This window comes from Vicugna pacos, chromosome 1 (assembly GCF_048564905.1).
Source record: "Vicugna pacos chromosome 1, VicPac4, whole genome shotgun sequence".
Lineage (NCBI taxonomy): Eukaryota > Metazoa > Chordata > Mammalia > Artiodactyla > Camelidae > Vicugna > Vicugna pacos.
In genome coordinates, this window is record NC_132987.1 from 72,154,925 (window position 1) to 72,182,862 (window position 27,938).

The 27,938-nt window shown below is 34.5% G+C and overlaps 1 protein-coding gene and 1 long non-coding RNA gene across 15 annotated transcripts in view; one reads left to right on the plus strand and one right to left on the minus strand.

The window, feature by feature from the left end:
• Nucleotides 1–27,938, plus strand: part of ZBTB20 (zinc finger and BTB domain containing 20) — a 730,245-nt gene that overhangs the window by 294,575 nt on the left and 407,732 nt on the right. For all 13 annotated transcript variants that reach the window (XM_072964827.1, XM_031681015.2, XM_072964854.1 and 10 more), the window contains one exon: nt 10,853–10,926. The gene's annotated coding sequence lies outside the window, so the exon portion shown is untranslated. The remainder of the gene's footprint in view (nt 1–10,852; nt 10,927–27,938) is intronic.
• Nucleotides 13,586–21,873, minus strand: LOC140697425 (uncharacterized). 2 transcript variants are annotated; one of them, XR_012074476.1, is made up of 4 exons: nt 21,821–21,873; nt 21,512–21,668; nt 19,119–19,309; nt 13,586–13,907 (listed from the first exon to the last, which is right to left on the minus strand). It is a non-coding gene; the product is annotated as an uncharacterized lncRNA (long non-coding RNA). The 2 variants fall into 2 exon arrangements; XR_012074475.1 differs by lacking the exon at nt 21,821–21,873 and having other exon boundaries at nt 21,512–21,791.

Sequence of the window (27,938 nt, forward strand, 5' to 3'; positions counted from 1 at the left end):
TAGCAGAAATAGTAATCAAGTTAGGAGCTGGGTTGAAATTGTTTTATAGAAATTGCAAAGCCTAAAAAAAAACACAGAGTTAAAAAATGTCTATCCACTTTACCTGAAAGATTAGCTGGAGAAGTATCATTTCACAGGACCAAAAAATCTTTTTAAACATTTATTTTGATTCTGCTTTAATATACAGACAAATGGGAGATGGAGGTTCCAAGTTTCTTCTTTGTCATAGCCTGGATATTGCCTAACTGATATACAACAAGGTGATGGAATTTCATCACATACTCCATTATCAGACTTACTCACATCCTTAAACAATTTATATGATGTTTACATGTTTTGTTTTATGTATCAGATTCCTTGTTTTCCAAACATAAATAGTTATGTTTACTATTACACATTCCTGGGTCAAAGGTGAATTATTATGACATTTTAATTGGATGAAGCTTGGTGAATACTTTGATTTCTTTAACACTTTCTAAATGTGAAGCATTAATGTTGATCCAGAAATATCAATAAGGTATTCAAAGTTAATGCATCATACATTTTGAATTTCTACTGCACAGCATTTGCTGATTTTTCCATTCCTTTAAGTCTCTTTGAAGAAAAAAAGTTTTGAAAATTCCTAGAAGCAGATATTACATGTTTATCTCATTTTATGTGATAGGAGTGATTTTGTAAATCTATTCATAATTTAAATGCTCTAGGAGAATCTATTCTCAAAGGAATTTTATTGTGGATCATCATGTAAAGCAAAAGTAATTTTTAAAGTGCATTTTACTCCCTATTTCTATATGGGAACTTTCTGATTTACAAGAGTTATTTAAGCTCCCAGAGGAGTCATCCCCTTAGAATATTCCTAAGGAGATATAAACTGAGTGGGACAGGAAACTGTAAGAGAGTAATTTGGTAAATACTAACCTGATCCAAGTAATTATTTGGACCTCTTTAGTGAGATCTCTGAGCCACTATTTTATATAAGATTAAGTCTAGATAACGTGTTCTCCACAGTTGCTTGGAATGGATTTATTTCAGTTCAGTCAAGCTCTTAATTTCCTAGAAAATGATTATAAAGCATGTAATTCTAATTCTTCTCATTGAATGATTCCTCTCAACTCTTATAAAGTAAGGCAAAATTATTTGTCTCCAGTGGGAGAAGTTTGGCACCCTCATCCTCCACCTACCTCCCAATTTTCATGGCCCAACCTAACTAAGGATTTTCAGAATTGACAGACATTCTTAATCCCTCAAAACTTTTGGACTTTCTAGAGCTGTATGTAGAGGGACAGGCAACTGAGGATTTTCTATACACATGTATCCATTATAGAAACTCATTCCATAGCAGCTGGACCTCCTCACCTACCCCCCTCCCACACATACACCCCTACAGCTGTGCCACTGATTCTTGCATTACAAGGAAAAGAATTAGGCAATGGGCATTTGCTGAAGGAATACTGTAAGTTGTTTATGGTCACTATATAGAAGGATATTATGAATTGTATTACCCAAATTGGATATTTTTGAGAGTAAAAGGAGCCACATTAACAATTATCATGAGACAACAGGCATAAATGAGATCTGATATTTTGAGACTACCTCCACTCCTTACACCTCCCCAAAACTCCATCAGCACAATAGTTCTACCAGGGCAGGGAAAACCATGAAAATCCACAACTGCGCTGCTGAAAGTGGCTGACTTGATAGAGTAGAATGTGAAAAACCACACGTGCCTGACTGTTGTCAGAAGTAGTAGCATTCTCAGTGGTAAAGAAAGAGGAAATGTAAATGTCATAGCTAGCCTTAAGGTGCGGTTTACATTGGGGCAGGCAATAGACTAGCATATTAGCCAGAAATTTAACAAGGAGAACTGGATATGAAGATTGCTATATTGGGCCTTGATAAACTAACACATACCCCTGGTGGTTTGGAAGTCTGGACACGTATTTCAGGAAAGATCAGAGAAAGTCCAAGATATTCACATACTTCAGGCTGACCCTAAGGCTTTTTGCAATGAGGAGGTAAAGGAGAGCCCAATGGAATGTGAGAACCAAGGAAGACTTGTAAGCTGACTGAACTTTGAATGCATTACCTATCCCATACACATATTCATAAGCCAAGGGTGTTAGCTTAGAAACTGTCTCTAGTTTGGGCGAGAAAGAGCAGAAGTTGGATTTAGCAGATGAAGACTTGGAAGCAGCTATTATAAATATGTTCAAATAATTAAAGGAAATCATGTTAAATAATTAAATAAAATATTACTATAATTACTCTTCAAATAAAAGAGTATTAATATAAAGATAGAAACTATTTTAAAAAGAAACAAAAACTCTGGAGCTGAAAAGTACAATAATTAAAATGAAAAATATTCTAGAGGGGCTCAATAGCAGATCTGAGACATTAGTAGAATCAGTGAACTTGAAATTAATCAGTAGAAATTATTCCACTTGAAGAACAGAAAAAAATAATGAAGAAAATGAATTTCAGAGATCTATGAGAAACCATCAAGCATATTAACATAGATCTAACGGGAGAGAAGGAGGGGAGCAGAGAAAGACAAGAAAAAAAATATTTGAAGTAACAGTAGCCAAAAACTTGACAAAATGATGAATAACATTAATCTACACATTTGAGAAGCTCAACAACTCTAAGTATGATAAACACAAAAGATCCATACATAGTCACATTATAGTCAAACTTAGAAAGCCAAATAAAAAGAGGAATTCTTGAAAGCAGCAAGAGATAAAAAGACTAATTCAATACAGGGGATGACAGTATGATTAGCAATTGACTTCTGAAACATTTAAGGGCAGAAGGCAGAAGGATAACATAGTCCAAGTGCTGAAGAAAAACAGATGAAAAAATGGCAATCAAGAATTTTATATCCAGCATAACAGTTCTCCAAATGAAGATGTAATAAAGATATTGCAAGATAAACAAGGACTGAGGCAATTCATTGCTAGCAGACCTGCCTTACAAGAAATACTGAAGGAAATCCTTTAGGCTGAGAAGAAATGACAACAAACAGTAACTAAAATCCATCCAAAGAAATAGACAGCACTAATAATATAATTATGTAGGTAAACATAGATATGGTATAAATATTTAACAAAACTGAATTAAAGAAGAAGGAAGGAAATAATAAGATTAAAGTAGAAATCAGTGAGATAGATAACAAAGAAATAATAGAGAAAAATCAATGAAACCAAAAGTTGATTCTTTGAAAAGACCAACAACATTGACAGGTATTTAGCTAGATTGACCAAGGAAAAAGAAAGCATAACAGATTACCAAGATCAGAAATGAAAGAGGGGACTAACTCCATAGAAATTAAAAGATTAGAAGTAATATATGAACAAATGTATTCCAACTAAGATAAAATGGTATAACTTCTGGAAATGTACAAATTACTAAAATTGATTCAAGAAGAAATGTATGAAAACAAATATGTGTATGTATATGCATGACTGTGACATTGTGCTGTACACCAGAAATTCACAAATTGTAATTGACTGTACTTCAATTAAAAAAAGAAAAAAAATAGAAAAATCAAGTAGACCCATAATAGTAAAAAGATGTAATTTTTAAGTCATTCCACAAAGAAAAGTCTGGATGCAAGTAGCTATGCTATACCCTATCCAATATTTCAAGGGGAAATAATATCAACCTTTCACAAACTTTTCCAAAAAGTAGAGGAAGAAGGAATACTTTTTAATGCCTTCTGTTAGAATAGTATTACCCTGAGACCAAATCCAGACAAAGACATTGAAAGAAAAGAACTAGCATTTCTCATAAATATAGAAACCAAAATCCTCTGCAAAATATTCACAAACCAAATATAGCAACTGTAATATTATTGTACACTTTGACCAAGTAGGATTTAACCTCAGAGTATGATTGCTTTAACATCCAGTAATTAATTAATGTAAAATACCATATTAGTAGAATAAAGGAGAGAACCACATGATTATTCCAATAAATTCACAAGAAACATATCAGAAAATCCAGTATCCATTTGTGACAAACTTTCAGTGGACTAGGAATAGAAGAAAACTCTATACCTGATAAAAGACATCTATAAAAATCATGACAACTAATTTCATACTTACTAATGAGAAACTACTGGTGTAACCCTAAGATCGGGAACAAGTCAGGGTTGTCATATCTCACCTCTTCTGCTCAATACTGTACTGGAGTTTCTACCCAGAAACTAAGAAAAATATGTAAATAAAAAGAAAAAGAGGAAAGAAAGCAAGGAAAGAATAAAAGAAAGAAACAGAACAGAAAAGAAAGAAATCAAAAGTATCCAGATTGAAAAGTAAAAAGTAAAACTTTTATTTGCAGAAAATATAATCTGTATGCAGAGAATATTAAGGAATGCATACACACACTCACAAACTAATAAATGAGTCCAGCAAGTTCACTGAGTACAAGAACATTATACGCAAGTCAGTTGTATTTCTATATACAGGCACATCTCAGAGATATTAAAGATTCAATTCTAGAACACCAGAGTAAAGCAAGTCACATGAAGTTTTTGGTTTTAACAGTTCATATAAAAGTTCTGTTAACATTATACTATAATTTGTTAAATGTGCAATAGCTCTACATATGTATATACTTTAATTTAAAAATACCTTATTGCTAAAAGATGCTAACCATCATCTGAGACTTCAGCAAATCACATTCTTTTTGCAATAGTGACATCAAAGATCACTGATCACAGATCGCCATAAGGAATAAAATAATAATGAAAAATTTGAAATACTGCAAGAATTACCAAAATGTGACACAGAGACATAAAGTGAGCAAATGTTGGAAAAATGACACTGATAGCTTTGGGTGACCTAAGGTTGCCACAAACCTTCAATTTGTAAAAAATGCAGTATCTATGAAGAGCCATAAAGTGAAATACAGTAACGTGAGGTATTGCCTATAATAGCAACAAACAGTGAAGTAAAGAAAGCAATTCTATTCACAATAGCATCAAAAAAAGAATAAAGGCATTTCTGTAAAAACTGACAAGCTGATCTTAAAATTTATGTAAAAATGCAGAGTACCCAGAACAATAAAAATAATTTTGAAAAGGAGAACAAAGTTGACTTACACCTCCTGTTTAAAATTTATTATTAAACATACAGTAAAGAAGAGAGTATCATATTGATATAGAGATCAATGGAATATAACTATAAGTAATTTCATTATATGAAATATTAATGAATATCCATGATACTAGGAGTATACAAAAAAAAAAAAGATTTTAGATCTTTACCTCACACCATACACAAAGATTAACTCAAAATGGATCATGGACCTAAATAGAAGACCTAAAACTATAAGACTTTTAAATAAGAAAATGAGAAAGTCTTCATAACCTTTGGTTACACAGGGTTCTTAAATAATAAAAGCATGATATGAAAAAGAAAAAAATTTGATAACTTGGATTTCATCAAAATTAGAAACTTTTGCATCTCAAAAGATTCCACTAAAGAAATGAAAACGCTAGAAGATATTTCCAAGATTTATGGTTTGCAAATATGTATTTGATAAAAGATTTCTATATTCCTAATATATGAAGAATTCTCTAATAATAAAAAGACCAAAAAAATCCAGTGAAAAATTGGAAAAAAAAATTTGAGTAGATAACTCACCAAGGAAGATATAAAAATGGCTAATAAACATATGAAAATATGCTCAACACCATGAACCTCTAGGAAAAAGTAAATTAGAACCATAATAAGATATTACTTTACATCAACTGTTGTGGCTATAATAAAAAATACAAGCAGAGTAATGAATGTTGATGAAGATACAGAGAAACTGGAACTCTCATACATTCCTGGTCAAAATTTAAAATAGTATAGCCACTTTAGGAAATAGTTTGGCAATTCTTAAAAGTTAAAATAAATTTATTTTTATGATCCAACAATTCCACTTCTAGGTGTCTACCTAAGAGAAATGAAAACATATATCCACAGAGAGACTTGTATATATGTGAATGCTCATAGCAGCCTTATCCATGATAGTGAAAAGCTGGAAGCAATCTACATGTCTATCAACTGATGAATGGATGAGCAAATGTCTTATGTTCATACAATGAAATGCTATTCATCAATAAGAGAGAACAGACTATTGCTACATACCACAACATAGATCAATCTGAGAAACATTATGGTAAATAAAAAAAGCCACATGAAGGAAACCACATATTGCATGATTGCACTTGAGAGAAATGTTAGGAAAAGGTAAATGTTTAGAGACAGAAAGCAGATTAGTTGTCTGGGGCTGGGGATGAGAGTGAGCACTGACTGCTTGAGGGCATGAAGGATCTTTTTGTAGTGACAAAAATGTTCTAAAACTGGATTTACTCAACTCCAAATTTACTTAAAATCATTAAGTTTGACACTTACAAGGGTGAATTTTATGTTACTTATACCTTAATAAACTGTCAAAATGAAATTATGCTTATTAAAAATAAGAAAAGAGAAACTTGGCAGATATTCCCTTAACCAAATGACCAAGATTAACATCCCTAGTGATAAATCCTGTTGATATCATATACCCCCCTGATATGATGTTGTAAGAACAGCACTTCATTCTTTTGCATTCTTCTCTAAAACTATAATCCCAGTCTAGTTATGAAGAAATATCAGACAAATCCAAACTGAGGATCATCCCACAAAATATCTGACCACTATTCTTCAAAACTACCAAAATCATAAAGAACAAGGGAAAACTGGGAAATTGACCCAGATCAGAGGAAATTTAGGAGAAATGGCAACTAAATGCAATGTAGTGTCCTGGACTAGATCTTGGAACAGAAAATAGATATTAGTGGAAAAACCGGTGATATCCAAATAAAGTCGGTAGTTTCAAGTAGTATTGTACCACTGTTAATTTCTTAGTTTGACAGATTTACCATGGTTATGTAAGATGTTAAGATTAGGAGAAGGTAGTAAAGGAAATATGGGAATTTGCTGTACTATCCTTTCACTTTTTCCATGTATATGAAATTGTTCCAAAACAAAAAGTTAAAATTTTTTGAAAAGGAGTGGGGGATTTATAGGTTAAAAGAGAATTGTGATTCAAATGTAATGTGTGGATCTTATTTAGATCCTAATTCAATCTAACTAGCTGTTAAAAAAAAAGAAAACATTTAAAAGTTAATCATTTGACAGAGGCAAGATATTTAACAACATTAAAGAATCACTTTTTTTTTAATGTGGGATAATGATATTTGCTATGACTTTGAAAAGTCATTATTTTTTAGTAATACTAACATATTCATGGATGAAATAATATGACATCTGGGATTGTCTTTAAAATGATCTGGTGGAAGAAAAAGTGGGTGAAAGTTAGATGAAGAAAACATTGGCTATGGGTGACGAGTACATGGAAGTTCATTTTACTATGCTCTCTACTCTTACGTATGTTTGAAATTTTTCATAATAAAATGTTTTTAAGTGAAAAGGAAAAAAAGACTAAGAGAAATAATTAAAATATTATAATTTGCTCTCTATGGTGACCATAGACAGGGCTTGTCTCTTAAAAATGAAATCTGAACAGTGTCAGAATGAATAAATCATAGACAGGTGAGTGAACTCTCAAAAACTATCTGAGCAAGATACAATCAATGCTGAATAGTTGGGAGAGCATTAAGAGAATTGCTTGAATTAGCAGGGACTTCCTAAACTGGAGTGCAGTGTTGCTCTGTTCTTGAAGTTCTGTGACCTGGTGATATCTGAAACGCCTATCTATGTGAGGATTTTAAAAAGTAAAGTGTGTCCAGAAACAGTCCTTTGTTCATAGTCAATGTTAAGATCTCTAGTTCCTCACCCCTCTTCCTTTTTTTCTTTTCTTTCCTTTTCTTTTCTTGTCTTTTTATGTCTGGGGCTTTGTTTTTTGGCCTTGCGACTTACAGGACGGGTTACTGTAATATAATGCATTCGCTACTTCTCTGGAAAGCCATTCAGAATCTTTGACTAGTGCAGAATGTACAACTCTTTTGTTAAAAGGTCTCTGCCAAGAGAAGCATTCTTCCGGGCTTTGTAATTTGCATTGATTACTGAGCTGTTTCCCAGTACATTACTGGGTGTTGACTGTATTCTATAAAGCCTTACATAGTTTTGCCTTGATTAAAGAAGTCTGACATTGGCGGTAAATTTTAATAATGACTGAGATTGATCTGGATAACTTGAAAAAATGTTAACAGATTTTGGAACCTAAAATGTCAGGAGCAAGTTATTCTTATTGATGACACACACTCTGGAAATCTACAATTTTAAACATGGATTCAGTGTACAGTACTGAACGTGAAAAAAGCAGGAAGTTGAAAAGTAGACAGTAGTGCCAAAATTAAGGTCCGAGTCCTAACTTCTCTGCTCCTTAATCCAATCTGACATGCCTTCAGAATATTTTACTTTCTTGATGACCAGTATTCCAAGCAGTTCTACCCGATACTTAGCCCCACTGCACAGTGACAGAGTTAATGATTTTCTCATGAGACAAATATGAGTAGGAACAGTATTTATATCAAAGACAACTGGTCCCACTTCCAGGTCCATCTTTGGGCCAAGATATGTAGTCGCCAACAGTGAGTTGGCGACTATATTTCTTGAGTCCTGGCGCAAAGTAAGATCCATCTGTTTTGCCCAGCCGTTTGCCTGAGTGCCACAAAATGGTCCTGTTATTAGTCTTATTTGTGGTCCTATTTGAGGTTAGAGAATAAGGTAAATAAACTTCAATCCTCCTTGTGATGAATGTAGCATGGGAATTAAAAGTGGTGGTGTTGGTAAGTGATGTTGCGTCTCTATTTTCTCAATTGCTCTGTTTTCTTTGGATTGGGAAACAGACATTTAAGGATGAGTTTGTCATCTGGAAGGATAGTTGTGACCAAGTTTCCCTCAACAGGATACAAGATGTTATTTTTGAGCTTCATTACCCTCACCAAGGGGAAAAAAAGGAGAGCGAGAGGGAAAAAATAAATAAGGAAGAAAGTGAAAGTAAGGAAGAAACAGGCAGAGACAGAGAGGGAAGAGAAAGGTCAAAGAGGAGAAGGAATAACACGAGAAGAGGAGAATGTAACTTGGTGGACTTTGTAGTCATAGAAGCTGCTTTATTATTTTGAACTAAGAGTTCAATTAATTCAACATCTGAATTAAGGAAAAGGAAATCTGACTGATTAAGGTCAGTTAAATAGTTTATAAATATGCAGCCTAGTTTTCATCACCTTTTTTGTCTGAACTAGACAGTGAATCAGTTTCATTAACCATATTGGTGGTTAGAACAGTTGGTGATTGGTGAGCAGAACAATACCAATTGGTGACTCAGGTTTATATAGAGGTGTGCAATTATTCCTATTTCTGAATCATTTGTTGAGGATTGTTATTCCATATTATTTCTGAGCATGAGTTATTTCTGTCAGTTTCATTTGTAAATGTTTTGTTGCCTTATAAGGAGATATGTGCACTCCCCTCCTCTCATTCAGTTGTCCCTGGTGACGCCTCCATAATTTCTGTCTTTACACTGGTACATTTTTAGTCTAATTCAGTCATGTGAGAAGCAGGGGAAAAGTTTAGTTAGTCAATGTCAGTGATTTTTTTTTTGATCCATTCATGGATAGATCTAGTGAATTTGAATCAGTCAGAATTTAAAATCTATATACATCAAACAGACACAATACCCAAAATATTCCTCTGTGTGCTTCAAGGAAAAAAAGAAACAAAACAGAATTTGCAAGTAAGAACTAGATGCATTTTCTAAAAATAGATGCAACTTTAGGGCTGATTTATGATTATGCTCTCATATATGAAGATGTTAAAATGTCACCTTGCACTAACATGAAGGTGGACATAAACATACCACATTTAGTGCTACAAATGTATTTTTAAAATGCACTACAATGCTGTAAAATAAAAGAAAGATAATTGTATTATCTCCACTTTACACTAAAAAGTTATATTTTCCTAAATCCTGTTGTGTCAGTTATTTGAAGCTAAAAATAGGGATGACTTAATCCAGTCTGTTTTTGTTTTAACTGTTATCTTATTTATAGATGGTGTTGTATGAAGAAAGAATTGAAAAAAAATAGTATGACGTTTTAAGCTCAAATATTTATGACATACTTGGAGATTTTAATGCCTGGACTCTTGATTCCAGGATTAAAAATACATATTAAAAATATGTTTATAATTACCTAAACCAAGAGGGCTGATTCAAACTCTGATGGTCTTCCTGTGCTGCTTCGAACAGCAGTGGCTGCACACGACAAGATATCCAATATGACGTGGTATGGAGCACACGAAACCCACAATGCCTTCCAGTGGGGATTTTGTACTGCTGAATGTGTTCCTCTACCTCTGCTTCACCATTTGCCCCACCAGCTATTCAGTCATTTGAAAGTAGTAGACCTAACAGGTTTTTAAAAGATTCTATTCAAAGTCATAATTTCCCTTTAACACGTGTATTCAGATCATAGATTTCCTTTATTCTCTGAAATAGCATTTTATGTCATCTTTAGGCTTTGGAATTGTTTAGGAGTCTTTTTTTTAAATCAGAATATAGCTAAAATTTAGAAGCACTGAGCTTCTAGTCATATCATTATGAAGGCCTTAACATGGAGGCATATTTTGTTTTTCAGAATTGCTTTTTTTCCTCTTTAGATCCTTTTCTTTTCATTAAAAAACTACTCTGGGAAGAGGTTCTTTTTTTTTTTTTTTTTCTTAACAGAAGAAAAAAAAAGCCACGCTTGACTGATAATGCATTGCTTTGGATGGTGAAACATTATGAAAGTTTAATTTTTAATTAAATCTGAAATACCAATTATAACTGAAAGAGATTTTAACCTGTTTCTTTTCAGACTGCCTGAAGTTACATTTAGAGACTGAAATCACTGCACCTTAAAAACAAAAGATTGAGCTGCACTGCATTCCTGTAAGTGAAAGCTTCCTCTACCCTCCTCTGTGTTTTTGTGACCAACTCAAAAAAGGACAAAAATGTTGGTAACATAGTAACCAGACATGAGTAAGAATCTGAATATCCCTGAAGAAATACATGTTTAAATGATTTCCTTCTTTAAAAAAAGAAAATTTGTTGGGCTCAATATTCAGTATGTCTTTTTTATCCAACCTAAATTGTGAATCCTTTCTTTTGGCTGGTTTGAATTGCATTAGGGAGGGTGTCACCCACTGTGCATCAGCACAGTGACACACATCCTGTCAGGAAGGATTCTTACAGTTTGGTACAAGTCTCTTTGAAGGTAACAGATTTCTTATGGAATCAAAATAGATTCCTTTTTCCTTTGTGATGTCATTAGAAATTTTTAGCCTTTGTGTCAATGTAGATGGAGAGAAAGAAAGTTCATGATGACATCACAAGATTCTGTTGCCTTGAGGACTTTGGGCAAAACCAAGTAAAATGCATAATTCCCTTGTGTGCGTGTGTTCCCCGTTCTGCTATGAAGCAGTCAAAATAGCACATCTTATGTCTTCCCGTGAGCTACAAGCCTGTCTCTCAGAGCCCCATTGTTCCATAAATGCATGTCAGAGTCTACCACAGTCTGGTCTACCCTTATTTAGCTGCTGTTTTGTCAATGTACTTGGAAGAACAATTAACATTTGGGATTTCAATGTCTGAATAACAGGCAGTGAATAGAACCCGAGCATATAAAAGATTCAGACGCCCAGGGTAAGAAAACAGAAGCTTATATAGTTGGTGGGGGAAAAAGAAAAGCATTTTAATGCTGCACTCAAAGGTTGTGAAATACTACAAGGAAAGTCAATGTTATTTTGGTTTATTTTTTTAATTTTAGATCAAAATGTACATTTTGGCAATGAAATCCAGAAGGTTATGATGTCTTCCTAAGTTTTACAATTTAATGTGTTACAAGGTCTTTTGCAAGGGAGTCTTTGACCACTTAAATAACGTTCATCTGCTTGAGTCATTGTCGGAATGCCGGATGTGGGGTGAACTGCATCGTGGTTTTCAGTGTTACAGTGCCTGTCGACAGAGTACACTAAAGGTGATTTAGACGATGTCTTCCATTTTCATTTTGGTTTACTGCACTCTTTCATTATTGACTACTGTTCTTGTATGTTTACTGTAGACAGTTCTGAAGTCACTTAAATATACCTGCCTATTGTCTGAATTCCTGCTAGGTCCTTTTTTTTTGGAGATGTGATGCATGGACAGGGCAAGATCACCTCGCTGTCAGAGTATCTGGTGAACTGGAGGGAACTTTGGCAGTTTATGTGTGTTGCCCACTGAGCACAGTGCCTGGCTGGTACGAGAGAATAATTGATGGTTATTGTTATTTTTGTCATAACTACAACAGTCCAAACCCATAGATGGTAAAGTCTCTAAAATCAGGGTCTATTTCTTATTCATTCTTGTAATCCCCAGCACTTGCATAATAATAGTAATCAAGAAATAGCTATTGTTATAATACAATTAGAAACTTTGTTAAGTCAGAACTTCAGGATTTATTCATTCAGAGAATATTTATTGTAAAGAGGAGCTGAATAGATTTTGACAGTCAGGAAGGTAATTATAAAGGAATTTGTCAAAGACAAACCTAATGTTAACCATATAACATTAGGCATCAGTCTCCCAGTCTTTATCCTCTTCTTCCTCCTGATCAAAATGAGAAATGCCCATTTATACTGTATCCTTTTGGTCTGTGAAATGGTGTTCAGTAGTTTTCTGTTTAAGCTGTGTGTCTTACATCCCACATACTGGAGTTATCTCCAAAGATAAATCTACCTGACTCAGGATGGATGGTGTTCTGTACCTGTTTGTCTAATTGCTATGCACTAGATTGTGCTTCAAGAAAATGGGGCAAATGATACAAAACGTATTGGGTCAAGAAGCCAGAGATTTGGGAAGTTGCCATTAGAAATTTCTACTTTCATTGCATCTGAAGCCAAGACTAGTTTCTCAGTACTAATTAGACCTCAGTATTCTTTAGAACTCAGAACTATTTGACCTCTTTTAAGTTTAGCTTCCTGTTTTTTTGGGGGGAGTGTTGCATAAGGTTCTCTGCCCTCCCCTACCAATTTAAATTTATTTCTAAAAGGGGTCCCTTCATTTTTATTAAATTAGCTTCTGGTGATGCAAATTAAGGCTCTCATAAAACTTGGCCTCTGAGGCAAAGCTAAAATGATAAAATTTAGGCTTCATGAATTGTACTTTTATCATGTTGAATAACATTTAGGGACATCAAAGAACTCTATAAACTCATTTCACATTTTTTAAGATTAAAAGATTGAGGTGAAAGGGGTTTAAGGGCAGAGTATCATCAAACATTACAGGTAGAAAGGATTTAAGAAATAAAAGTTCAATCATCTTATTTCGAAATAAGTAAATTGAGGCCCAATAGGGCATGCAGGTTACCCAAACTATACTGACCATCAATGAAAATCATCTTAGACATCTAGGCCAGAGAGTAGAACCAATTTTAGACTCTGAAGCTTTGGTCTTTCTTCTACAGTCAGAGTCTTAAGCTGTGTTTGTCGAGGAACAAATTTCCTTAGGCTCATTTTCTAAGACCTATCAAACTGTAGTCCCCTCTACTAAGTAAGCCAAAATTCTTACATCATCTAAAAACATTTATTGTTATCAAAAAAAGTTTTTTTTCCCTTGTACATTTTTGTGTTGTGCCACTGGCTGTGCATTGAGTCACATAGAGGTCAGTGAATCTGGTTGATCTAACATTCTTTATAATGATTTACAAAGTGGAGAGAAAATCCTTAGAAACTTCAGTGGTTTAAATGGGCTCACAGGCAAGATGAAACCAGTAATCTGAACAGAGCCAGTGTGACATGGAATTCAGACTTCCCAAGAGGGTGCATCATGCCTGGTGTCAGAATGTCATTGTTGCCAGGGGTCATTTCCATCAGAGAAAAGTTTTTCAGGGTCTGAAAAAAATTGAAATAAACTTTAATAATTTAAAATGAATTACTTGCCCTGGTAATTTATTTCAGGTTTCCTTTATTGGATTCTGTCATTTAGCAGTCCAAAGAGACCAGTGTAGGAACTATTCTATTATTTTACCCAGAGCTAAGTCCTGGATATGTCTTAGTTTCTTCCTCAAATGTATTTGTCCCTTCCAGACTTTTCCAACTCCCACCGTGAAGAAACTCAAGTCTCTGTGTACAGGAATTTAGTGATCTAAGTCTTTGTGTCTCCAACAAGGAGACATTGTTCTTCCTTGAAACATTTAGGGGAAGCTTTGGCATATAGAGAAGAAGGGAGAATTGATAAATGAGGATGCCAGAGCAGGGCCCTGAATGTAGGTGCTCAGCAAGGTTTTCTCTCTTTTTTCTATAAAAATGAATTAAAATTTATTTTGTGCCCTTACAAACAGATAATTTTATAAGAATACATAGATAAATAATATGTATTTTCTATCATCAAGGAGTACATAATCTAGTTGGACAACAGATGCATCTTTCTTATAGACAAAATATTGTATAGGTACAGTAGATGAAATACATTATTATCATTTCTTCTGAACCATCAAGGAATAATATGATATTAGCAAGTAGCCCAAGCATAGGGAGTGATAAAAATGAAGGCTGAGGAAATAATGGTAATGGTGTGATTTGACTTCAGAATCTGGTTGGGGCCAGTGTTTTCCAAGGTGTGGGTTGCAACCCATTCACAGGTCATGAAACAGTTTAGAGGATCACAGTAAATATGCTTTTAATGAAATAAAATAGAAGGAAAAAAGTTTATAAAAAGAGTGTGTTACATGTTTTTAAGATAATGGATTGAAAAATAAATATATTTCATACTGGGAATCATGCCACCAAAATATGAAAGCTGATCTAAAGATGATTGGTTTTTTAAAAATACTCAATTTGTTAATCCTGACTCAGATAATACTGTTTTCCCCTTTTTTGTATATGAGAAAGTGGAGGGATTAAGCAGTTTGTACTAGATTATACGAAAGGTAAATGGGTAAGATAGGATGCTGATGTCTGTCAAACTCCATATGCATATTTTCCCCATGATGTGACATTGTTTCCTAGGGTTGTATGACATTATTTATTTCATTGTTGATAATTCATACATTTATATCTTAAGTCCCAAACTAGAGTCCTATATCTCCAATTTCCTTATGTAAATCTTCAACTAGGTATCACATCAGTTTCTCAGAGTCAGTATATCAAAACTGAAATGACCCTCTTAGTTAAAAATCATCCTCCTTTTGACTATTCTAATTTTCTTTACCCTAATTCTCCTGGTCATCTTGACTCAAAATATCTCATTCTTGCCTCTTGTATATCCCTTGATATTGAATAAGTGGCCAAGTCTTGTTAATTCTCCTTTTTCGGTACCTCTGTCCTACTCAGGCTTTCATCTTCTCTTGCTTGTTCTAATCTAGTTGGGAGAAAAAGGGGAGGGGAGACCACTTCATCCTAAACACCATGTCCCCAGTAGACTTCATATGAAGCGGGAGCCCTAAGATCGTGTCATTTTTGTTCAGACAAAACTTTAATATTCTATATTAATAATCAATTTCTAAACAATATTCATGACAATCTAAAATCTAATTCTAACCCCATGTCTGACTTAATTTTATGGTTTAATATACCATACACTCAAGCCAAATTTCCTCACCCACCTTTATTAGTATTGTTTCTGTCATCTGCAATATCCATCATTCTGTTTTTCCATATGCAAATCTAACCCATACTTCCAGGCCACTTGAAATGCTATTTATTCCATGAAACCTTCCCTCCCTGACTTAGCCAGAGATAATCCACTCTCCTCTACCTCCCAAACTCTCTTAGCACCTGTAATGGCCCTGCCAACAATTTCATTTTGGACTTTTAGCCTTCGAAACTGTGAGAGACTAGATTTCCATTATTTTAAGTTAACAAGTTTGTGGTAATTTGTTACAGCAGCCTAAAAAGCTAATACAGCACCCATCTACACTTTTTTTGAGACATGAGTTACTTGCTATATATTTAAGCAATATTTATTCGTCTTATAATTTTTTTACTAGAAAGCAAATTCTTTAGGGCTAGAGCCCATATGTAATTAACATTCCTAAACCCTATAGAATCTACCACAAGAGAATCATTAGTTCATTATTCAACCATGTTTAATATTGGGAGTATAGAAATGATCCCTTTGGGTCTGATGAAATTTATAGTCTCCTAAGGGTATCAGACATTAAGTAAAACAAATAATTATAAAATTATAAATTGTAGTACATGAAAAGACATAATACAACAATTAATACACAAGATGACAATGGATGGGGAAAATCTATTATACTGTCAGTAAAGAGTTCAGAGAAAATGTCATTTAAGGTGAGAGTTGAAAGATAGAAAGAATTAGTCAGGTGAAGAATTTAGGGTGGGATGGAAGCATGAGAGGGAGAGAAAGCTCCAGACAGAAACAGCTTGGACAAAGTCCTGAGGAAAGGACAAACTATGTGTATTCAAGGGAATAAAAGGATTCCAGAGTGGCTAAAGCAAAGGAAGCAAAGGAGGACAGTGACTGGAGTTGAGATCAGAGAAGTAGCAAGGGTTGGGAATTTGGATTTGATTCCGAATATACTGGAAAAGCACATAGTAGATGTGCAAAAAAAGAAAACCTAAGTAAATAATAAACATTAATTGAAGGATAGCTTAAGTATAGAACAAGATGAAAATAATTCAAAGGTAAATAGTATGCATAAGCTCATAGCATCTATTTATTTATTTTGAATCCTCACCAAAGTTTACTTCTGAGTTTGAGGAGCACTTGGACTTTTGAAACAGAGGTCTAATAGTTTACATCATGTTTCCCATCTGCATAACCAGAGTAGATCTCTGACAACCTTCTAAGATAAGGTCAAGTTAATTTTATTTCTTTTCTAGTTAATAATTATCAAAATTCTGTTGTTGGTTAATGAATCTCTTATTTTTGTTTATTTTTAAGTGCTTGTTGTGTAATGCAGAAATGAGTACCAAAAATGTGTTTCGCTCTTAGAATGTATTTTTAACTGTTAAACCTTAATCTTATTTTTAGTTTTGATGTATCTTATCATGTGCAGTGGCCAGGGGCCTGGAGGTATAAAAAGCCATGGAATGAATCATTGTTATCCTCATTATTTCTACCTATAATATAACTGAATTTCTGGATCCAGACTGTTTTAAAGTATGATGCATTAATATCCTGGAATGCCACTAAGTCAGAATAGAGATATTGGTTTGTTTGCAAAGTGATGGAAATTATCCCCTTTTGCAATTAAAGAAGAAATAGACTAGAGAGAATGTGAAAAATAAACCATGGAGAAGTAGGTTAAGCTCTAAAGACATGAGGAGTTATCCGCTATAACTCAGTAAACAGACACTAGAATCAAAATATTTTAGCTACAAAGAACCTTAGGAATTATTTATTCTAGTCTCCTTGTTTTGGAGATGAACAAAATTCTGGCCTAGAATTCCTGTTCAAGTCATAATAGTTAAATAGTTAATGGCAGGCAGGGCTGGAACTATAACTCTGATTCTTCAGAGCTAGATTACTACAGCCAAACCAGCTAATCTGTGATCAAAGCCTCTATTGTAACCCTTTCAAAGTCTTGGGTAGAAAATGGAATATTAAGTATAGGAGATGAGTCTGCAGACAAGTTTTAATTAATAAAAGTCTGAACAATAAATATTACTCACAATCTGTTTACTTAATGTACCAGATGCTTTATAAAAGTTGTCTCTAATCCTTGCTACCACATTCAGCAACCACTCAGTAAAGTAAGAATAATTTCCATTTTATAATGAGACTGCTGAGTTCCAGAAAGATTAAGTAATATCCAAGATCACAAAGCCAGTAAGTGAGTTTGCACTGATGCCAGACCTAACTGATTCAAACTCTGTACTATCTCCTGGTTGATGTTTTTATCTGTTGCATTTTGTTATCACTTTAGCTTATATGGTCACAGAGGTCATTAGTTTTCTAATAGCCCAAATGTCTGAAAAACTTTGAAAAAAGTTAAGAAGGTAAAGAAAAAAAAAGTTACATGTGGCAGGTGCCTTCTCGACATAAAGCTCTTTACATTTAATTCTCACGCTGTCTCAAAATAGATGTTATAACCCCTCGTTTACATTTTAGGAAACTGCGGAGCAGTGAGATTAAATAGCCCCTACCAATCTTAGTAAACGCCTGAGCCAGGGTTCAAACACGATCTGACCTGAAGTACTCTTCCCATCATTCCACTCACTTCCAAGTCTGCTGTTCTCCTGGATGCTAGTTAGTCTTCCATGGTCTACATACCTCAATTCCTTATCTGCCAAAGTAGAATTTAATACATGCTGTTGTAGATTTCCCAAGAAGAAAGAAAGTATGCTGAGAGGATGCTTTTATAATTAAGTTACATCACCTTGTCTGGAAATAAATACAATGCTCCCCATATGTTTCCTTCTTTGGGAAATGATGAGCTGGGAAGATTGGTCAAATCCATGACATTAGTCATTCATCACTGCATCATCTTAACTATACGTCTTTGCCCAGGATCCCAATCATATCACAGACTATGGTCCTACTAATCTTGATCATTCTTGAAAACACCTTTGAAAAGTGAATGAAGTAAAATATTGTATTTATTAGAATAACAAGAAGGAATGAGGTTTACATTTTCCTTCTCAAGTCTAACTTGTTTGAAGCCTTATAAGCCTGATCAGAGATGTAGATCCATAAAAGTGCTCTTCATTACTGCTACTAAAAAATGCAAAACTGAAAATCCAAACATATTTATTTATTGTTAATATTGTTTCCTAATGACTACTAAGGACTACATTAGAAGTGAACTCCTTGGTGAAAGCAGGAGAGAGAAAGGGAAGGAGAAGGAGAAGGAGGGAAGAAGAGAGAGAAGGAGAAAGAACGAGAGAGAGAATATGGAAGAAGAGAAAGAGGGAGAGGTTTGAAACTCTTGTTGATGGTAGGTCCCACTTCAAACATGATTCTGAATTTCCTTCCTAGTGTCAACTTTTGCAACACCACGTGTATACACCTCCATTTCTGAGGAGGTCATTTCTCTTGTTGATACATTTGAACAATTATTCTAAAATCAACTGTCACTGTAGAATATCATCAGTATGCATAACAAGTTTATGGTAATTAGAAGCAATGCCTACCTGCTATAGTTCTGTAGTTGTTTTTTCCTCTCTATTTCTTAAGTTTGACTTCCAGGTCTTTCTGTGTGAAGGCCCTTAGCAGTCCATTCAAGTCTTCTAAAATAACACAGTGAAAAACATCCTTCCTGCATCACAGCAGGGACTTTATTTTTTAGTTCAGCCTTACTCTTTCCAATATGGGGCTAGTAGACCTAAATCAGAAAATTCATTAATATATCTTTTGAATTGCTGGGTCTCCTCAAGAAAAAAAAAGCATTGTCTGTAATATTGAAATATTTTGTTAAAAATCCAATTCTGGCCCAGTGTTTTCTTCTCAAAGGAATTTTGAATGAAGAAAAAGCTTTTGTAAGAGGGAGGAAGCTTATCTAATCTCTTCAAGACTGATGAGAAGCAATCAGGAGACTTATGACTCTGAAACAGTAAATTTCCAGGGAATTAGGCACACGTTTCTCAAGAACAATAAAGAGTGTTACACTTCAGGTTGCAGCACACTGGCCCCAAATGTACTGCTTCATGTATCTCAAATGGCAATTTGAAAGCACCATTCTTTGAATCAACTGGAAAAGGGAGGAGGCCATGCTGAACTGACATTCTTTCACGAGGTCATGAGAAATGGAATAGAGAATTAAGTCAGTCTTCTGGTTAGGATCAGATTCTCAGAGTTATAAATGTATGATAAAATGTCTTCAAAGATGTAGGAAAATAAGTTCACTCATGCAATAGTTACTGAGTTAGAAGATTTAGATTTTTGACAAAGTTGTTGACTTGTTTGCAATTGCACTAATTTGGCCATATGAAATTTGCTCAACCTTTGCCACAGTTTTACTGAACTGATCTTTATTTCCTTTATTTGAGTAGTGTAGAATTTTATTCAATAACAGTAATCAGTATATGTCTAACATTGTTATCATTGCCACTGTTACTGAGTTCTGTTTTCTTCTCTGGATCAGGCCTGGTAGGAATAGCTGTGAACCTAGGTTACACATTTAATGCTGTCTTATCCTCTTGTAGGATGGGAAAGTGGGAGGGACCAAATAGACTGGTTGCTCAGTCAGGTCACTTAGACTCATGTCACCTAGAAAACTTGTCAGCGGAGTTTCATTTATAAATCCTTTTAGCAGTCAGAAATAGTTTGCATGAAAAGCTCTTGTTTTTTAATAAGAACTGACTCTACCATGCTATACAAGACTCTGATGGCATAATACTATCCACATAATCATTGCTGTTACCACTAGGGAGGCAGCAAGTGTAATTGAGAGGAAGGAGCATGGCGCTGACTGTCTGGAGACTCAATTCAGGCATTGTCAGTTTTGTCTTAAGATCATTTTCCTTATCTGCAGGGGACACTTTTCTTTCTCTTACAGAGAAGTCAGATGATCTATATGAAGGATTTAGAGTTCCATGGAATAAAGATAATGCATAAATATCATGTATTACTATCACAGTAAAAGTATTAGTAGAATTATAAATCAGGATTGAGAATTATAAATCAAATTGAGGCCTCAGGAGTAAGGTGCTTTATCTGAGCTCTTAGTGTTTAGAAATTAGTTTATTTCTTGAGTTGCCATATAGGGAAGTACTCTGTTGCTGCTAAGTACTGTTCACACATTGGAAACAATGATTAAGAATTAATTTTCCAGTGATAAATTACTTCTTTTAAAGATTTATAATAAAAGCATTCTTTACTACAAATTCTCTGAGCAGATTCTCTCAAATTAAAAAAATGTATATTTTAACTGTTTTATTTCCCATATTAAACTGATTTTTTTGGAAAAAACAAACATGAGTAATTTACTAATTTTCTCAGTCACTGAAACTGGTATCAAAAAGTTGTTTAGTAAGTGTTTGTTGACTGTCCTGTGTAAAAATCTAGTAAAATTTTGTAAAATTTGCTTTAAAAAAGGGTACTGAATTCATTAATCTGACAGCAAGTATACCCTGTGATATGTACAGATGTTATTGAAGATTATACAGCCATTAGAAAAAGAATGAATTATATTTAATTCTATTGACCTGGTAGGATGACTGTAGTTTATTAACTGAAAGAGCGAATTTTCAGGACAATGAATATTTATGGGTTAAATGTATTTGTATGTGTTTGTATGATCATAAACATGAAAAAAATGATGGTACTAGTTCTTGTTGACAGACATGATGTGTGTGTGTGTGTAAAGCTGAGCCCTTTCATGATGCAGGTTCATATATGAAACCACATACAAAGAAATAATAGTTTTGCAAGCAAAACTTATTAAAAGTAATTCAATTCTTTACTATATTTTCTCTGAATGTATAACCTGCAATGAAAAAAAATAAAATAAGAACTTCTTAAGAATTTTCTCTTGTTTTGTCATCTCATTCATCCTCATTATAGATACCCCTACTACTTTTCTTACCTTCTTCACTCTCCTCTTCAAGAGTTCTCACTGACCCTCCTCGGCCCAGGTCAACTAATGTTTCTGTTCACTTCCAGATTCCTTGCTGAATCTGTCTTATTCCTCTTTTCCTTTTGTAACTCTCGCTAGACTTTCTTGTTTCTATTTCTCTCACTCACTGAGGGAAAAAAAAATAAATAAAACTTCTGCAAGATAAGTTTTCAGGATTATATTCCCAACAGAAAATTCACAGAAGTTTATACAATTGAAGGAGCAGACCCAGAAGCCTTAGGTTAAAAATAAATGTCAGAGGTTCCCTTTAGAATGTACTTGAATAGACTTTAGCCAATGAGATGGGCAGAACATCTGAGCTGGAATCAGGCAAGAAAGAACTGCACAGTCTGAGGTACTGTATTTTCTAGAATCAGTACATTCTAGATCCCATCACAGTAGTCCTGACAACAACTCAACCTTTATCGGCAGAGGACAGAGGCACCATAAACTGAATTAAAAACACAGACAAGTTGCCGTATGATAACCACTACTAATGATAAACAGATATACTATACTTCAAGTCAGAGCCGGTTATGATAATGGCTTTAAGAAAAAGATGGGAGGGAAAAGGAGTGAAGGGAGACAGAGAGGGAAGGGATAGAGAGAAAGAGAGCGAGCGCATCCCTTCTCCCAAATAAAAACAGAGAGAGTGAGCAAGAGTGCAAGATGTGATTGGTTAGGGGAGTAGGAAGCACAAAATAAAAAATAAAATATGCTTTGACACCCAGCCTTTTCTTTACATCCGCACAAATCTTCCCTGGTCCTTTATGAGTCCTACCCTGGGAAAGCTGAATCTTGGCACTTCCAGCCAGTCAGCTGTCCTCTCCTTCCATTTAGAGAGTGCTGACTCAGGGTGAACCATGTAGATTGAGGAAAACTCCCTTTAGAATATGCTTACAATTAACTTTTGTGGCTCTTAACTCCAGGGGGCTGAAGAAGTCAATAGGCAGCTGACCGTGGCAACCTTACCCAAAGTTGTAGGTTCCCTGCAGTTTGAGGAATTTACGCAGAAAAAAATGGGAATTCTTGTTTATGTGACGTGGCTTCTACATGTGCCATGAATAGTTTGGTGAGAACAGTCACTGTAGCTAGAAAGGTGACAAATAATGGAGGTATGGTTAGAAAAACAAATTACATTTATGAAGAAATTTTAATGAGATAAGACAGTGCTTATAAAATGTCAAGGGAAAAAGCAAGATATGGCACTTGTATAAAATATTAAGTGTATATTTCAGGTGATTATTGTTCATTTCTCTTCCATCTTTTCATTTTCCAAAATGTGAAGAAGGAAAAAAAAAAGAAACTGAAAAATACTCTTAGGATATCCTTCATTTTTAGTTTTTTTGTTTGTTTGATTGATTTTGATTAATGAATTAATTTTAATGGTGGAATCTCTTATACTGAAGTGATTTTACCTAAAATTTAAGTGACATGATATTCATGCTGAGTTTTTTTTCTTGATAGACTACTACTATGTTATACTGTGCTGGTCATTTTTAATGCTCAAGCAGCCCTTCAGCTTTGGTGGGGTGATTGGGAGAAGGGGGTTATCTGGTGGTGGATTAATATGACTCATAGAACACTTGTGACTTCAGATATGAGTAGTCGAGAGAAGCAGGCAGGTCAATGAATAAACTCAAATCACGCTTTTATATATAAAATAAATATTTACTTAAATGACAAATTACTTCATATTCCACTTATAAAACTCAGTTGTTACAAACATCTAAATGGAACAAAAACGATATGCAGTCAAGAAACTTGCTGTTTCCAAATCTCTATAACTCCTGTTCCTCTAAATATTTACCCTTTTATCTTATTCTCACCTTATGACTTCCCCAGATCATTTTCATGGCTTATGTTCTAGTTTAGGTTCTGTAGCTCTTTAAAATCTAGATGTTAATTATCCTTATAATTGATACCTCTTTTGCTCTTCTGCTTTCAACTAAAAGGCTGTTTAATTTCTCCCAGTTTGAATGATTCTTCTGCCATTTACAATTCTAAATTTCTCTTCTCTCATCTCTATGTTTTAGACCCAAACAGCCTTTTACATTTACTTTCATGTGTTTACTCTCAGCTCCCCTTGACCCAGGATCTCTTCCTCTGGCTCAGAGATTCCTGATCCTGCCTGCACGTCAAAATCACCTGTCAAGTTAAAAAACAAAAACAAAAACAATGCATTGACTCCATCCAGATACTCTGTTTTACTTGGTCAGGGGCTTTTAGCTACAATGCTAGGCCCTTACAGGAACCAAACTCTAATTTCATCTCAAAATGTTCAATTCAGTTAAGTTTAATGTGCTTCTTCACACTGGAAAACCATTTTTTCTGGATAATGACTACTTTCCTAACCATGCAATAATAAAGTTTTAACATTATGCATAATACAACGGTAGCTGTGTATCATCACACAGACATGCATGTGACACACACAAACACATGCATTAAGCTAATGACCAAGCTTTAACAAGTATTTGATAAACATAGAATTGGGTTTACTTTAATAATTAATTAGAACCTAAGCATAGCTAGCCAAATTTAAAAAGTCTTTTTCAAACCTGAGTATTGAGGATGAATTGTCCTACATTTTGCTCAAAGGTATCAGAATATGCCTTGAGTCTGATTTGTGGGGGAAAAAGTGGTGGCTGGCAGCAGTATCAAAGGGGTGTGAAACAGATGGTCAGATGGCAGAATCATCCCAAATGACCATCGCCAAATGAATGGATAGATAAAAATGCAGTGTATATGTACAGTGGCATACTAGTCAACCTTAAAAAGGAGTGAAATTCTGACACATGCTACAATATGGATGAGCCTTTAAGACAGTATGATAACTAAAATAAGCCAAACACACACAAAAAACCATTGTCAGATTCCGTTTGTATGAGGTACCTCGAATAGTCAAACTCACAGAGACAGAAAGTACAATAGAGGTTACCAGGGGCTGGGAGGAGGGAAGACTGGGGAGCTATTGTTTAATGGGTTCAGAATTTTGTTTTGGTAAGATTAAGAAGTTCTAGAGATGGATGGTGGTGATAGTTGTACAATGATATTAATGTACTTAATGCTACTGAACTATACACCTAAGAATGGGTAAAATGGTAAATTTTATGTTATGAATATTTTACCACAGTTGAAAAAGAAATGTACATTTGAAAACTTTTAAGAAACATCAGTGAAAATGGATTGCAGCTACAGGGTTAGAAGGCACAACTGAATTGAGTAGTCTATGCAGAGAATCATTAGGGCTTTATGAAATACAATCATTTATTAGTTAAAGTAATAGTCTTTGCTTTTGAGGCCTGTCATACTTACAAAATTCAAGATATTAGTCTCGATTCATTAGCAGTAATGTCTGTAATAAAACATAGAGACCAAATTTTAAATAAACAGGATTATTATTAAATGCTTATAGCTATATTAGAATTCTCATTTCCGTCAACTGATAGCAGAGGCAGAACTGAAGATTTCTTTTTCACCAACAGTGCTTTCTTCTACCAAATTATCATCTTGGTAGGAGAAGCCATGGCTTTGTATGAGTCCATATTTTTTAATAATTCAATATGTGAGCCAGTTTTTTTTTATTTTCCTGAAAATGTTGAACATTTTTATTGACTTACAAATTTCTTGGCTTATAGTTCTATGATTTTTAACTCATGTATAGATTTTTATAGCGGCCACCATCACTATCAAGATACAGAGCCATTCCATCACCCCAAAGAACTCCTTTAGGCTTCCCCCAACCACCCACCCCTGGCAACCATGATCTCTTCTTTATCACTATGTCTTTCTGAGAACTGTCATGTAAATGGAACCATATGGTATGTAACCTTTTGAGGCTGGATTCTTTCACTCAGCATAATGTATTTACAACTCAACCATGTTGTTGCAGGTGTCAGTGGTTTGTTTCTTTTTATTGCTGGGTAGTATTCCTTTGTATGGATGTACCACAGACCGTTTATCCATTCACTCATTAAAATACATTTCACTTTTTTCCAGTTTATTATGAATAAAACTGTCATAAACGTTTGTGTACAGGATTTTGTGTGAATACAGGTTTTCACTCTCTAGGGTAACTATCCAGGAGTTGTATTGCTAGATCAGATGTAATATGGATGTTTAATTTTGTAAGAAACTGCCAAACAGTTTTGCTAAATAGCTGTGTCATTTTGTATTCCCACTAGAAATGTATGAGTTCCCATTGCTCCACATCCTTGGCAACTCTTGGTATTATCATTATTTTTTATTTTTGTCATTATAATAGATGTGTAGTAGAAACGTTTTTTCTTTTAACTACAGTTTTTTAAAGCTATAGATGATAATGTGATTCTGGGTTCATAGTCTTTCCTGACTCCTATTTTTAGAGATATTCTATTGCTATGTACATTTTTCCACAGGAGAAAAAAAATGTGGTCTCTTATTTTTATGTTTCTGATACTGTTACTTTTACCCTGCTTTTTCCAGAATGGCTGTTTTTCCCTATGATAGTGCATTGATTTAATTTTTCAGAAATTATTTTTGAAGGTCTAAAAAAATCACCTGTCTATATCTAAATTCTAATGTAGATTAAAATAGTGCATGTACCTATATTAACACTAAATATCAGGTATAAGAAAATTAATGTACTAATTCAATACATGTTTGTTGAACACTTGCTGTATCTCAACCAGTTAGGTAAAGGATACATGGTACAATAGAAAACGGCAATCTGAAAAATAGCAAATTATTCTTCTGTTTGTATTACTAATGTTAAGGCAGATTATAATGAGAATGTGGTTGCTGAAAAAAGTTCTTTAAGATCAGCACATCAGGTTTGCATGGGTCTTGGTCCCTACTTTAAAATAACATTTTGGAAAAATAAAAACAAATTTATGTCAATGAACACACTTTTTTTAAGAGAAAAGAGCCCTGTCTCGAAGTTAAGGGACCTGCATCATGGCCCCACTTCTGCCATTTTGCAGTTTCCAGCAAGTCACTTCACCTCTCCAAATTCATTTCATTGTCCATAAAATTAGAAAGTTGGTCTAAAAGATCTCTAAAATTCCTTCCAGTTTAAAAAATAAAAGTTGACACTGTGTCTTTCCAGGATTTACATCTAGCACCGATGATGGCAGGAAAGACAACACTTTTATTATCCTTAACAAAGAAGGACTTTACATGACATTATAACATAATTAACTAACTTGTTTACTGTCCCCCATTGCTGCAGGACTTTGTCTGTACTCTGATATAGAGGCCTACTCTCATTTTACTCAGCCTTTCTGAAGTATTTCAACATGTGATCTAATCCCTTTTTTTGGTAATAATGTCACCCCTTGACTATTATGACTTCACACTCCTCACACTGTTGATTGTCCTTCTACCTTATTGACTTGTCATTCTCCTTTGTTAGATCTTCCTTCTCTGCTCCATTATACACCCTAGAAGAGCTCATCCAATCCAGTAACTTTAAATACTAATTATATGCCTATGACATATGCCCAGTAACTTTAAATACTAGTTATATGCCCAGATTTTTATCTCAAGTCTGACCTTAATCTATCACCTGATCTCTACACTTATAAATGCAACCATTTACTTGCTATCTCCATTGGCTGCCCAGTAGGCATCTTAAATTTAGTAAGAAATCTTGATTCCCCACCCCATCTCTGTGAACAGCATCATCCTGCTGGAAGAGGCCTGCTCCAGTTATGCTGTATCTCATCTTTGTTTACTTGTTCTTTTGTCTTTGGCAATACGGTTTCCTCAGAAACTTAGTTGGCTTCTGGTCCATTTGTTTCCAGTCATTTCCGTATGTGAGTAACCACAGCAACATTCTCAACTAGCTAGTTCTTAAACCTGAAAACTGTGTTTATTTTTTAGCTGCCCCCCCGCCCCGCTATACTCATCTCCATTTTTTCCAATTTAATAGTGGTTATATGGAGCCATTGGAAAAGACAGGATGGGAAACCACATCCTTGTACTCTTGTTCTGAGCAGGTTGTCATTGTCTGTCTGACAGATAGTACTTAAAAGGGGATGCTTATCTCCAGTTAAGACTGCCACTCTGCTTCAGTTTTGGGTACAGAAGAAGTTAGCTTCATGTTAAGCCTTTCTAATGTTAGCTTTTTGCAAGGATTGCTCTTCATTGTCTAGTCCGAAGCCTTCTAGAAACCATTTGATATATACCCTACACCTGGATGGGTCTTTTTCCTGTCTTCTCTTCCTTGAAATGATTTATTCTGAATGTGGGAGATGGGCCATTCTCCGACTCAGAAGCTTTCAGTAACTCCTCATTGCTCGTAGGAGTGTAATCCAACCAAAATGTGGCAACTAAGGTCCTTCTGAATTGGACCATCAGAATCTCTATATGTAATAAAGTTTATATATTAAAATGTGTCCATGCATTTAAAGGG